This window comes from Channa argus, unplaced genomic scaffold (genome assembly GCF_033026475.1).
Source record: "Channa argus isolate prfri unplaced genomic scaffold, Channa argus male v1.0 Contig009, whole genome shotgun sequence".
NCBI lineage: Eukaryota > Metazoa > Chordata > Actinopteri > Anabantiformes > Channidae > Channa > Channa argus.
In genome coordinates, this window is record NW_027125228.1 from 1,399,440 (window position 1) to 1,413,290 (window position 13,851).

General features: G+C 41.4%; 14 pseudogenes; all 14 read left to right on the top strand.

Annotated features, from left to right (window-relative positions):
* Positions 1-385: 385 nt before the first annotated feature.
* Positions 386-504, top strand: LOC137110567 (5S ribosomal RNA; annotated as a pseudogene).
* Positions 505-1,361: 857 nt separating this feature from the next.
* LOC137110239 (5S ribosomal RNA) lies at positions 1,362-1,480 on the top strand (annotated as a pseudogene).
* An 857-nt stretch (positions 1,481-2,337) lies between these two features.
* On the top strand, positions 2,338-2,456 carry LOC137110928 (5S ribosomal RNA; annotated as a pseudogene).
* Positions 2,457-3,324: 868 nt separating this feature from the next.
* LOC137110569 (5S ribosomal RNA) lies at positions 3,325-3,443 on the top strand (annotated as a pseudogene).
* Positions 3,444-4,310: 867 nt separating this feature from the next.
* On the top strand, positions 4,311-4,429 carry LOC137111280 (5S ribosomal RNA; annotated as a pseudogene).
* An 870-nt stretch (positions 4,430-5,299) lies between these two features.
* LOC137110831 (5S ribosomal RNA) lies at positions 5,300-5,418 on the top strand (annotated as a pseudogene).
* Positions 5,419-6,286: 868 nt separating this feature from the next.
* Positions 6,287-6,405, top strand: LOC137110832 (5S ribosomal RNA; annotated as a pseudogene).
* Positions 6,406-7,272: 867 nt separating this feature from the next.
* Positions 7,273-7,391, top strand: LOC137110015 (5S ribosomal RNA; annotated as a pseudogene).
* An 868-nt stretch (positions 7,392-8,259) lies between these two features.
* Positions 8,260-8,378, top strand: LOC137110570 (5S ribosomal RNA; annotated as a pseudogene).
* An 857-nt stretch (positions 8,379-9,235) lies between these two features.
* On the top strand, positions 9,236-9,354 carry LOC137110240 (5S ribosomal RNA; annotated as a pseudogene).
* Positions 9,355-10,211: 857 nt separating this feature from the next.
* On the top strand, positions 10,212-10,330 carry LOC137110709 (5S ribosomal RNA; annotated as a pseudogene).
* An 868-nt stretch (positions 10,331-11,198) lies between these two features.
* Positions 11,199-11,317, top strand: LOC137110571 (5S ribosomal RNA; annotated as a pseudogene).
* An 867-nt stretch (positions 11,318-12,184) lies between these two features.
* LOC137110623 (5S ribosomal RNA) lies at positions 12,185-12,303 on the top strand (annotated as a pseudogene).
* Positions 12,304-13,171: 868 nt separating this feature from the next.
* LOC137111281 (5S ribosomal RNA) lies at positions 13,172-13,290 on the top strand (annotated as a pseudogene).
* Positions 13,291-13,851: the final 561 nt, after the last annotated feature.

A 13,851-nucleotide genomic window follows, 5' to 3' on the forward strand; every position in this document is an offset into this window, starting at 1 on the left:
AGGGAGTTAGGGTTAGCGACTGTCTTTTGGTTTGTTTCTTTCTATCAGGCTAGCTAGCACTTTCTGTGGGAAATGGCTTATTTTGTTTATTATGTTGGCCTTGGTTCGCCCTGAGTTGTAGTGTCATGTTTTGTTTGACACTTTCTTTCGTTTAAAATAAATATCATTCTGTTGGAACATCTCAATCCTGGATTTTGGTTTGGGGATCGGAGAGGGAACATGCAAATTTATCTTTGTATGTTTCACCCTGACCCCCTAGACAGGGGCGTAACAGACCAGTACAGTTATAGTACTTTGTACTTTGCCACATTTATCTTCTTCTTAGCAAGTGTCATGCATTCTGCTTCTCTAGCGTTTTTAAGAGCTGTTGATGATATCAAATGCATGTTACGGCCACACCGCTCTCTAAGCGCCCGATCTCGTCCGATCTCGGCAGCCAAATAGGGCCGGGCCTGGTTAGTACTTGGTAGGAAGACCGCCTGGGAATACCAGGTGCTGTAAGCTTTTTTGCTTGGGTTTACGGGCAGCTCAAGCTGGTGTTACTGCCTATTTATTCATAGAAATTGTTCTATATTTTCATCAAATTTTGTTCTTTCATTGCTGTTTTGCTACTTTATTGGTTTGCCAACCATCGTGCTTCATTACTAGTAGACCATGTTACGGTCCTGGCCATATGTGTTGTTTTTATTTTCTTGTTCTTATAGGTGCCCTGCCTGATTGGCTGGATTGGGGGGCAGTACAGGAAGCTGATTGGTCCATCCTACACTTCCTGGAGTTTTAAAAGTATGGTTCCCAACAGCTAGCGAGGCTCTTTCTGGCATCAGCACCTGTTTGCTGTTCTTGGTTTCCAAACCTTATTTAGCATTTTTGAATTGTTAGGTTTTGTGCCGTGGTTTTGTTTATAAATTGTATATTTTGTAAATAGTATTAAATCTGTAGGGGTGAACTGCCATTTTCTTTGGACTGTTTTCACATTAGGGAGTTAGGGTTAGCGACTGTCTTTTGGTTTGTTTCTTTCTATCAGGCTAGCTAGCACTTTCTGTGGGAAATGGCTTATTTTGTTTATTATGTTGGCCTTGGTTCGCCCTGAGTTGTAGTGTCATGTTTTGTTTGACACTTTCTTTCGTTTAAAATAAATATCATTCTGTTGGAACATCTCGATCCTGGATTTTGGTTTGGGGATCGGAGAGGGAACATGCTAATTTATCTTTGTATGTTGCACCCTGACCCCCTAGACAGGGGCGTAACAGACCAGTACAGTTATAGTACTTTGTACTTTGCCACATTTATCTTCTTCTTAGCAAGTGTCATGCATTCTGCTTCTCTAGCGTTTTTAAGAGCTGTTGATAATTTCAAATGCAGCTTACGACCACACCGCTCTCTAAGCGCCCGATCTCGTCCGATCTCGGCAGCCAAATAGGGCCGGGCCTGGTTAGTACTTGGTAGGAAGACCGCCTGGGAATACCAGGTGCTGTAAGCTTTTTTGCTTGGGTTTACGGGCAGCACAAGCTGGTGTTACTGCCTATTTATTCATAGAAATTGTTCTATATTTTCATCAAATTTTGTTCCTTCATTGCTGTTTTGCTACTTTATTGGTTTGCCAACCATCGTGCTTCATTACTAGTAGACCATGTTACGGTCCTGGCCATATGTGTTGTTTTTATTTTCTTGTTCTTATAAGTGCCCTGCCTGATTGGCTGGATTGGGGGGCAGTACAGAAAGCTGATTGGTCCATCCTACACTTCCTGGAGTTTTAAAAGTACGGTTCCCAACAGCTAGCGAGGCTCTTTCTGGCATCAGCACCTGTTTGCTGTTCTTGGTTTCCAAACCTTATTTCGCATTTTTCAATTGTTAGGTTTTGTGCCGTGGTTTTGTTTATAAATTGTATATTTTGTAAATAGTATTAAATCTGTAGGGGTGAACTGCCATTTTCTTTGGACTGTTTTCACATTAGGGAGTTAGGGTTAGCGACTATCTTTTGGTTTGTTTATTTCTATCAGGCTAGCTAGCACTTTCTGTGGGAAATGGCTTATTTTGTTTATTATGTTGGCCTTGGTTCGCCCTGAGTTGTAGTGTCATGTTTTGTTTGACACTTTCTTTCGTTTAAAATAAATATCATTCTGTTGGAACATCTCAATCCTGGATTTTGGTTTGGGGATCGGAGAGGGAACATGCTAATTTATTTTTGTATGTTGCACCCTGAGCCCCTAGACAGGGGCGTAACAGACCAGTACAGTTATAGTACTTTGTACTTTGCCACATTTATCTTCTTCTTAGCAAGTGTCATGCATTCTGCTTCTCCAGCGTTTTTAAGAGCTGTTGATGATGTCATATGCAGCTTACGGCCACACCGCTCTCTAAGCGCCCGATCTCGCCCAATCTCGGCAGCCAAATACGGCCGGGCCTGGTTAGTACTTGGTAGGAAGACCGCCTGGGAATACCAGGTGCTGTAAGCTTTTTTGCTTGGGTTTACGGGCAGCACAAGCTGGTGTTACTGCCTATTTATTCATAGAAATTGTTCTATATTTTCATCAAATTTTGTTCTTTCATTGCTGTTTTGCTACTTTATTGGTTTGTCAACCATCGTGCTTCATTACTAGTAGACCATGTTACGGTCCTGGCCATATGTGTTGTTTTTATTTTCTTGTTCTTATAGGTGCCCTGCCTGATTGGCCGGATTTGGGGGAAGTACAGGAAGCTGATTGGTCAATCCTACACTTCCTGGAGTTTTAAAAGTACGGTTCCCAACAGCTAGCGAGGCTCTTTCTGGCAGCAGCACCTGTTTGCTGTTCTTGGTTTCCAAACCTTATTTAGCATTTTTGAATTGTTAGGTTTTGTGCCGTGATTTTGTTTATAAATTGTATATTTTTTAAATAGTATTAAATCTGTAGGGGTGGACTGCCATTTTTCTTTTGATTGTTTTCTCTTGTTTTCGCATTAGGGAGTTAGGGTTAGCGACTGTCTTTTGGTTTGTTTCTTTCTATCAGGCTAGCTAGCACTTTCTGTGGGAAATGGCTTATTTTGTTTATTATGTTGGCCTTGGTTCGCCCTGAGTTGTAGTGTCATGTTTTGTTTGACACTTTCTTTCGTTTAAAATAAATATCATTCTGTTGGAACATCTCGATCCTGGATTTTGGTTTGGGGATCGGAGAGGGAACATGCAAATTTATCTTTGTATGTTTCACCCTGACCCCCTAGACAGGGGCGTAACAGACCAGTACAGTTATAGTACTTTGTACTTTGCCACATTTATCTTCTTCTTAGCAAGTGTCATGCATTCTGCTTCTCTAGCGTTTTTAAGAGCTGTTGATGATGTCAAATGCATGTTACGGCCACACCGCTCTCTAAGCGCCCGATCTCGTCCGATCTCGGCAGCCAAATAGGGCCGGGCCTGGTTAGTACTTGGTAGGAAGACCGCCTGGGAATACCAGGTGCTGTAAGCTTTTTTGCTTGGGTTTACGGGCAGCTCAAGCTGGTGTTACTGCCTATTTATTCATAGAAATTGTTCTATATTTTCATCAAATTTTGTTCTTTCATTGCTGTTTTGCTACTTTATTGGTTTGTCAACCATCGTGCTTCATTACTAGTAGACCATGTTACGGTCCTGGCCATATGTGTTGTTTTTATTTTCTTGTTCTTATAGGTGCCCTGCCTGATTGGCCGGATTTGGGGGAAGTACAGGAAGCTGATTGGTCCATCCTACACTTCCTGGAGTTTTAAAAGTACGGTTCCCAACAGCTAGCGAGGCTCTTTCTGGCAGCAGCACCTGTTTGCTGTTCTTGGTTTCCAAATCTTATTTAGCATTTTTGAATTGTTAGGTTTTGTGCCGTGGTTTTGTTTATAAATTGTATATTTTGTAAATAGTATTAAATCTGTAGGGGTGGACTGCCATTTTCTTTTGATTGTTTTCTCTTGTTTTCACATTAGGGAGTTAGGGTTAGCGACTATCTTTTGGTTTGTTTATTTCTATCAGGCTAGCTAGCACTTTCTGTGGGAAATGGCTTATTTTGTTTATTATGTTGGCCTTGGTTCGCCCTGAGTTGTAGTGTCATGTTTTGTTTGACACTTTCTTTCGTTTAAAATAAATATCATTCTGTTGGAACATCTCAATCCTGGATTTTGGTTTGAGGATCGGAGAGGGAACATGCAAATTTATCTTTGTATGTTTCACCCTGACCCCCTAGACAGGGGCTTAACAGACCAGTACAGTTATAGTACTTTGTACTTTGCCACATTTATCTTCTTCTTAGCAAGTGTCATGCATTCTGCTTCTCTAGCGTTTTTAAGAGCTGTTGATAATGTCAAATGCAGCTTACGGCCACACCGCTCTCTAAGCGCCCGATCTCGTCCGATCTCGGCAGCCAAATAGAGCCGGGCCTGGTTAGTACTTGGTAGGAAGACCGCCTGGGAATACCAGGTGCTGTAAGCTTTTTTGCTTGGGTTTACGGGCAGCTCAAGCTGGTGTTACTGCCTATTTATTCATAGAAATTGTTCTATATTTTCATCAAATTTTGTTCTTTCATTGCTGTTTTGCTACTTTATTGGTTTGTCAACCATCGTGCTTCATTACTAGTAGACCATGTTACGGTCATGGCCATATGTGTTGTTTTTATTTTCTTGTTCTTATAGGTGCCCTGCCTGATTGGCCGGATTTGGGGGAAGTACAGGAAGCTGATTGGTCCATCCTACACTTCCTGGAGTTTTAAAAGTACGGTTCCCAACAGCTAGCGAGGCTCTTTCTGGCAGCAGCACCTGTTTGCTGTTCTTAGTTTCCAAATCTTATTTAGCATTTTTGAATTGTTAGGTTTTGTGCCGTGGTTTTGTTTATAAATTGTATATTTTGTAAATAGTATTAAATCTGTAGGGGTGGACTGCCATTTTTCTTTTGATTGTTTTCTCTTGTTTTCACATTATAGGGAGTTAGGGTTAGCGACTATCTTTTGGTTTGTTTATTTCTATCAGGCTAGCTAGCACTTTCTGTGGGAAATGGCTTATTTTGTTTATTATGTTGGCCTTGGTTCGCCCTGAGTTGTAGTGTCATGTTTTGTTTGACACTTTCTTTCGTTTAAAATAAATATCATTCTGTTGGAACATCTCGATTCTGGATTTTGGTTTGGGGATCGGAGAGGGAACATGCTAATTTATCTTTGTATGTTGCACCCTGACCCCCTAGACAGGGGCGTAACAGACCAGTACAGTTATAGTACTTTGTACTTTGCCACATTTATCTTCTTCTTAGCAAGTGTCATGCATTCTGCTTCTCCAGCGTTTTTAAGAGCTGTTGATGATGTCAAATGCAGCTTCCGGCCACACCGCTCTCTGAGCGCCCGATCTCGTCCGATCTCGGCAGCCAAATACGGCCGGGCCTGGTTAGTACTTGGTAGGAAGACCGCCTGGGAATACCAGGTGCTGTAAGCTTTTTTGCTTGGGTTTACGGGCAGCACAAGCTGGTGTTACTGCCTATTTATTCATAGAAATTGTTCTATATTTTCATCAAATTTTGTTCTTTCATTGCTGTTTTGCTACTTTATTGGTTTGTCAACCATCGTGCTTCATTACTAGTAGACCATGTTACGGTCCTGGCCATATGTGTTGTTTTTATTTTCTTGTTCTTATAGGTGCCCTGCCTGATTGGCCGGATTTGGGGGAAGTACAGGAAGCTGATTGGTCAATCCTACACTTCCTGGAGTTTTAAAAGTACGGTTCCCAACAGCTAGCGAGGCTCTTTCTGGCAGCAGCACCTGTTTGCTGTTCTTGGTTTCCAAACCTTATTTAGCATTTTTGAATTGTTAGGTTTTGTGCCGTGATTTTGTTTATAAATTGCATATTTTGTAAATAGTATTAAATCTGTAGGGGTGGACTGCCATTTTTCTTTTGATTGTTTTCTCTTGTTTTCGCATTAGGGAGTTAGGGTTAGCGACTGTCTTTTGGTTTGTTTCTTTCTATCAGGCTAGCTAGCACTTTCTGTGGGAAATGGCTTATTTTGTTTATTATGTTGGCCTTGGTTCGCCCTGAGTTGTAGTGTCATGTTTTGTTTGACACTTTCATTCGTTTAAAATAAATATCATTCTGTTGGAACATCTCGATCCTGGATTTTGGTTTGGGGATCGGAGAGGGAACATTCAAATTTATCTTTGTATGTTTCACCCTGACCCCCTAGACAGGGGCGTAACAGACCAGTACAGTTATAGTACTTTGTACTTTGCCACATTTATCTTCTTCTTAGCAAGTGTCATGCATTCTGCTTCTCTAGCGTTTTTAAGAGCTGTTGATGATGTCAAATGCATGTTACGGCCACACCGCTCTCTAAGCGCCCGATCTCGTCCGATCTCGGCAGCCAAATAGGGCCGGGCCTGGTTAGTACTTGGTAGGAAGACCGCCTGGGAATACCAGATGCTGTAAGCTTTTTTGCTTGGGTTTACGGGCAGCTCAAGCTGGTGTTACTGCCTATTTATTCATAGAAATTGTTCTATATTTTCATCAAATTTTGTTCTTTCATTGCTGTTTTGCTACTTTATTGGTTTGTCAACCATCGTGCTTCATTACTAGTAGACCATGTTACGGTCCTGGCCATATGTGTTGTTTTTATTTTCTTGTTCTTATAGGTGCCCTGCCTGATTGGCCGGATTTGGGGGAAGTACAGGAAGCTGATTGGTCCATCCTACACTTCCTGGAGTTTTAAAAGTACGGTTCCCAACAGCTAGCGAGGCTCTTTCTGGCAGCAGCACCTGTTTGCTGTTCTTGGTTTCCAAATCTTATTTAGCATTTTTGAATTGTTAGGTTTTTTGCCGTGGTTTTGTTTATAAATTGTATATTTTGTAAATAGTATTAAATCTGTAGGGGTGGACTGCCATTTTCTTTTGATTGTTTTCTCTTGTTTTCACATTAGGGAGTTAGGGTTAGCGACTATCTTTTGGTTTGTTTATTTCTATCAGGCTAGCTAGCACTTTCTGTGGGAAATGGCTTATTTTGTTTATTATGTTGGCCTTGGTTCGCCCTGAGTTGTAGTGTCATGTTTTGTTTGACACTTTCTTTCGTTTAAAATAAATATCATTCTGTTGGAACATCTCAATCCTGGATTTTGGTTTGAGGATCGGAGAGGGAACATGCAAATTTATCTTTGTATGTTTCACCCTGACCCCCTAGACAGGGGCGTAACAGACCAGTACAGTTATAGTACTTTGTACTTTGCCACATTTATCTTCTTCTTAGCAAGTGTCATGCATTCTGCTTTTCTAGCGTTTTTAAGAGCTGTTGATAATGTCAAATGCAGCTTACGGCCACACCGCTCTCTAAGCGCCCGATCTCGTCCGATCTCGGCAGCCAAATAGGGCCGGGCCTGGTTAGTACTTGGTAGGAAGACCGCCTGGGAATACCAGGTGCTGTAAGCTTTTTTGCTTGGGTTTACGGGCAGCTCAAACTGGTGTTACTGCCTATTTATTCATAGAAATTGTTCTATATTTTCATCAAATTTTGTTCTTTCATTGCTGTTTTGCTACTTTATTGGTTTGTCAACCATCGTGCTTCATTACTAGTAGACCATGTTACGGTCCTGGCCATATGTGTTGTTTTTATTTTCTTGTTCTTATAGGTGCCCTGCCTGATTGGCCGGATTTGGGGGAAGTACAGGAAGCTGATTGGTCCATCCTACACTTCCTGGAGTTTTAAAAGTACGGTTCCCAACAGCTAGCGAGGCTCTTTCTGGCATCAGCACCTGTTTGCTGTTCTTGGTTTCCAAACCTTATTTAGCATTTTTGAATTGTTAGGTTTTGTGCCGTGGTTTTGTTTATAAATTGTATATTTTGTAAATAGTAATAAATCTGTAGGGGTGGACTGCCATTTTTCTTTTGATTGTTTTCTCTTGTTTTCGCATTAGGGAGTTAGGGTTAGCGACTGTCTTTTGGTTTGTTTATTTCTATCAGGCTAGCTAGCACTTTCTGTGGGAAATGGCTTATTTTGTTTATTATGTTGGCCTTGGTTCGCCCTGAGTTGTAGTGTCATGTTTTGTTTGACACTTTCTTTCGTTTAAAATAAATATCATTCTGTTGGAACATCTCAATCCTGGATTTTGGTTTGGGGATCGGAGAGGGAACATGCAAATTTATCTTTGTATGTTTCACCCTGACCCCCTAGACAGGGGCGTAACAGACCAGTACAGTTATAGTACTTTGTACTTTGCCACATTTATCTTCTTCTTAGCAAGTGTCATGCATTCTGCTTCTCTAGCGTTTTTAAGAGCTGTTGATGATATCAAATGCATGTTACGGCCACACCGCTCTCTAAGCGCCCGATCTCGTCCGATCTCGGCAGCCAAATAGGGCCGGGCCTGGTTAGTACTTGGTAGGAAGACCGCCTGGGAATACCAGGTGCTGTAAGCTTTTTTGCTTGGGTTTACGGGCAGCTCAAGCTGGTGTTACTGCCTATTTATTCATAGAAATTGTTCTATATTTTCATCAAATTTTGTTCTTTCATTGCTGTTTTGCTACTTTATTGGTTTGCCAACCATCGTGCTTCATTACTAGTAGACCATGTTACGGTCCTGGCCATATGTGTTGTTTTTATTTTCTTGTTCTTATAGGTGCCCTGCCTGATTGGCTGGATTGGGGGGCAGTACAGGAAGCTGATTGGTCCATCCTACACTTCCTGGAGTTTTAAAAGTATGGTTCCCAACAGCTAGCGAGGCTCTTTCTGGCATCAGCACCTGTTTGCTGTTCTTGGTTTCCAAACCTTATTTAGCATTTTTGAATTGTTAGGTTTTGTGCCGTGGTTTTGTTTATAAATTGTATATTTTGTAAATAGTATTAAATCTGTAGGGGTGAACTGCCATTTTCTTTGGACTGTTGTCACATTAGGGAGTTAGGGTTAGCGACTGTCTTTTGGTTTGTTTCTTTCTATCAGGCTAGCTAGCACTTTCTGTGGGAAATGGCTTATTTTGTTTATTATGTTGGCCTTGGTTCGCCCTGAGTTGTAGTGTCATGTTTTGTTTGACACTTTCTTTCGTTTAAAATAAATATCATTCTGTTGGAACATCTCGATCCTGGATTTTGGTTTGGGGATCGGAGAGGGAACATGCTAATTTATCTTTGTATGTTGCACCCTGACCCCCTAGACAGGGGCGTAACAGACCAGTACAGTTATAGTACTTTGTACTTTGCCACATTTATCTTCTTCTTAGCAAGTGTCATGCATTCTGCTTCTCTAGCGTTTTTAAGAGCTGTTGATAATTTCAAATGCAGCTTACGACCACACCGCTCTCTAAGCGCCCGATCTCGTCCGATCTCGGCAGCCAAATAGGGCCGGGCCTGGTTAGTACTTGGTAGGAAGACCGCCTGGGAATACCAGGTGCTGTAAGCTTTTTTGCTTGGGTTTACGGGCAGCACAAGCTGGTGTTACTGCCTATTTATTCATAGAAATTGTTCTATATTTTCATCAAATTTTGTTCCTTCATTGCTGTTTTGCTACTTTATTGGTTTGCCAACCATCGTGCTTCATTACTAGTAGACCATGTTACGGTCCTGGCCATATGTGTTGTTTTTATTTTCTTGTTCTTATAAGTGCCCTGCCTGATTGGCTGGATTGGGGGGCAGTACAGAAAGCTGATTGGTCCATCCTACACTTCCTGGAGTTTTAAAAGTACGGTTCCCAACAGCTAGCGAGGCTCTTTCTGGCATCAGCACCTGTTTGCTGTTCTTGGTTTCCAAACCTTATTTAGCATTTTTAAATTGTTAGGTTTTGTGCCGTGGTTTTGTTTATAAATTGTATATTTTGTAAATAGTATTAAATCTGTAGGGGTGAACTGCCATTTTCTTTGGACTGTTTTCACATTAGGGAGTTAGGGTTAGCGACTATCTTTTGGTTTGTTTATTTCTATCAGGCTAGCTAGCACTTTCTGTGGGAAATGGCTTATTTTGTTTATTATGTTGGCCTTGGTTCGCCCTGAGTTGTAGTGTCATGTTTTGTTTGACACTTTCTTTCGTTTAAAATAAATATCATTCTGTTGGAACATCTCAATCCTGGATTTTGGTTTGGGGATCGGAGAGGGAACATGCTAATTTATTTTTGTATGTTGCACCCTGAGCCCCTAGACAGGGGCGTAACAGACCAGTACAGTTATAGTACTTTGTACTTTGCCACATTTATCTTCTTCTTAGCAAGTGTCATGCATTCTGCTTCTCCAGCGTTTTTAAGAGCTGTTGATGATGTCATATGCAGCTTACGGCCACACCGCTCTCTAAGCGCCCGATCTCGCCCAATCTCGGCAGCCAAATAGAGCCGGGCCTGGTTAGTACTTGGTAGGAAGACCGCCTGGGAATACCAGGTGCTGTAAGCTTTTTTGCTTGGGTTTACGGGCAGCTCAAGCTGGTGTTACTGCCTATTTATTCATAGAAATTGTTCTATATTTTCATCAAATTTTGTTCTTTCATTGCTGTTTTGCTACTTTATTGGTTTGTCAACCATCGTGCTTCATTACTAGTAGACCATGTTACGGTCATGGCCATATGTGTTGTTTTTATTTTCTTGTTCTTATAGGTGCCCTGCCTGATTGGCCGGATTTGGGGGAAGTACAGGAAGCTGATTGGTCCATCCTACACTTCCTGGAGTTTTAAAAGTATGGTTCCCAACAGCTAGCGAGGCTCTTTCTGGCATCAGCACCTGTTTGCTGTTCTTGGTTTCCAAACCTTATTTAGCATTTTTGAATTGTTAGGTTTTGTGCCGTGGTTTTGTTTATAAATTGTATATTTTGTAAATAGTATTAAATCTGTAGGGGTGGACTGCCATTTTTCTTTTGATTGTTTTCTCTTGTTTTCACATTAGGGAGTTAGGGTTAGCGACTGTCTTTTGGTTTGTTTATTTCTATCAGGCTAGCTAGCACTTTCTGTGGGAAATGGCTTATTTTGTTTATTATGTTGGCCTTGGTTCGCCCTGAGTTGTAGTGTCATGTTTTGTTTGACACTTTCTTTCGTTTAAAATAAATATCATTCTGTTGGAACATCTCAATCCTGGATTTTGGTTTGGGGATCGGAGAGGGAACATGCAAATTTATCTTTGTATGTTTCACCCTGACCCCCTAGACAGGGGCGTAACAGACCAGTACAGTTATAGTACTTTGTACTTTGCCACATTTATCTTCTTCTTAGCAAGTGTCATGCATTCTGCTTCTCTAGCGTTTTTAAGAGCTGTTGATGATGTCAAATGCATGTTACGGCCACACCGCTCTCTAAGCGCCCGATCTCGTCCGATCTCGGCAGCCAAATAGGGCCGGGCCTGGTTAGTACTTGGTAGGAAGACCGCCTGGGAATACCAGGTGCTGTAAGCTTTTTTGCTTGGGTTTACGGGCAGCTCAAGCTGGTGTTACTGCCTATTTATTCATAGAAATTGTTCTATATTTTCATCAAATTTTGTTCTTTCATTGCTGTTTTGCTACTTTATTGGTTTGTCAACCATCGTGCTTCATTACTAGTAGACCATGTTACGGTCCTGGCCATATGTGTTGTTTTTATTTTCTTGTTCTTATAGGTGCCCTGCCTGATTGGCCGGATTTGGGGGAAGTACAGGAAGCTGATTGGTCCATCCTACACTTCCTGGAGTTTTAAAAGTACGGTTCCCAACAGCTAGCGAGGCTCTTTCTGGCAGCAGCACCTGTTTGCTGTTCTTGGTTTCCAAATCTTATTTAGCAGTTTTGAATTGTTAGGTTTTGTGCCGTGGTTTTGTTTATAAATTGTATATTTTGTAAATAGTATTAAATCTGTAGGGGTGGACTGCCATTTTCTTTTGATTGTTTTCTCTTGTTTTCACATTAGGGAGTTAGGGTTAGCGACTATCTTTTGGTTTGTTTATTTCTATCAGGCTAGCTAGCACTTTCTGTGGGAAATGGCTTATTTTGTTTATTATGTTGGCCTTGGTTCGCCCTGAGTTGTAGTGTCATGTTTTGTTTGACACTTTCTTTCGTTTAAAATAAATATCATTCTGTTGGAACATCTCAATCCTGGATTTTGGTTTGAGGATCGGAGAGGGAACATGCAAATTTATCTTTGTATGTTTCACCCTGACCCCCTAGACAGGGGCGTAACAGACCAGTACAGTTATAGTACTTTGTACTTTGCCACATTTATCTTCTTCTTAGCAAGTGTCATGCATTCTGCTTCTCCAGCGTTTTTAAGAGCTGTTGATGATGTCAAATGCAGCTTACGGCCACACCGCTCTCTGAGCGCCCGATCTCGTCCGATCTCAGCAGCCAAATAGGGCCGGGCCTGGTTAGTACTTGGTAGGAAGACCGCCTGGGAATACCAGGTGCTGTAAGCTTTTTTGCTTGGGTTTACGGGCAGCACAAGCTGGTGTTACTGCCTATTTATTCATAGAAATTGTTCTATATTTTCATCAAATTTTGTTCTTTCATTGCTGTTTTGCTACTTTATTGGTTTGTCAACCATCGTGCTTCATTACTAGTAGACCATGTTACGGTCCTGGCCATATGTGTTGTTTTTATTTTCTTGTTCTTATAGGTGCCCTGCCTGATTGGCCGGATTTGGGGGAAGTACAGGAAGCTGATTGGTCCATCCTACACTTCCTGGAGTTTTAAAAGTACGGTTCCCAACAGCTAGCGAGGCTCTTTCTGGCAGCAGCACCTGTTTGCTGTTCTTGGTTTCCAAACCTTATTTAGCATTTTTGAATTGTTAGGTTTTGTGCCGTGGTTTTGTTTATAAATTGTATATTTTGTAAATAGTATTAAATCTGTAGGGGTGGACTGCCATTTTTCTTTTGATTGTTTTCTCTTGTTTTCGCATTAGGGAGTTAGGGTTAGCGACTGTCTTTTGGTTTGTTTCTTTCTATCAGGCTAGCTAGCACTTTCTGTGGGAAATGGCTTATTTTGTTTATTATGTTGGCCTTGGTTCGCCCTGAGTTGTAGTGTCATGTTTTGTTTGACACTTTCTTTCGTTTAAAATAAATATCATTCTGTTGGAACATCTCGATCCTGGATTTTGGTTTGGGGATCGGAGAGGGAACATGCAAATTTATCTTTGTATGTTTCACCCTGACCCCCTAGACAGGGGCGTAACAGACCAGTACAGTTATAGTACTTTGTACTTTGCCACATTTATCTTCTTCTTAGCAAGTGTCATGCATTCTGCTTCTCCAGCGTTTTTAAGAGCTGTTGATGATATCAAATGCAGCTTACGGCCACACCGCTCTCTAAGCGCCCGATCTCGTCCGATCTCGGCAGCCAAATAGAGCCGGGCCTGGTTAGTACTTGGTAGGAAGACCGCCTGGGAATACCAGGTGCTGTAAGCTTTTTTGCTTGGGTTTACGGGCAGCACAAGCTGGTGTTACTGCCTATTTATTCATAGAAATTGTTCTATATTTTCATCAAATTTTGTTCTTTCATTGCTGTTTTGCTACTTTATTGGTTTGCCAACCATCGTGCTTCATTACTAGTAGACCATGTTACGGTCCTGGCCATATGTGTTGTTTTTATTTTCTTGTTCTTATAGGTGCCCTGCCTGATTGGCTGGATTGGGGGGCAGTACAGGAAGCTGATTGGTCCATCCTACACTTCCTGGAGTTTTAAAAGTATGGTTCCCAACAGCTAGCGAGGCTCTTTCTGGCATCAGCACCTGTTTGCTGTTCTTGGTTTCCAAACCTTATTTAGCATTTTTGAATTGTTAGGTTTTGTGCCGTGGTTTTGTTTATAAATTGTATATTTTGTAAATAGTATTAAATCTGTAGGGGTGGACTGCCATTTTTCTTTTGATTGTTTTCTCTTGTTTTCACATTAGGGAATTAGGGTTAGCGACTATCTTTTGGTTTGTTTATTTCTATCAGGCTAGCTAGCACTTTCTGTGGGAAATGGCT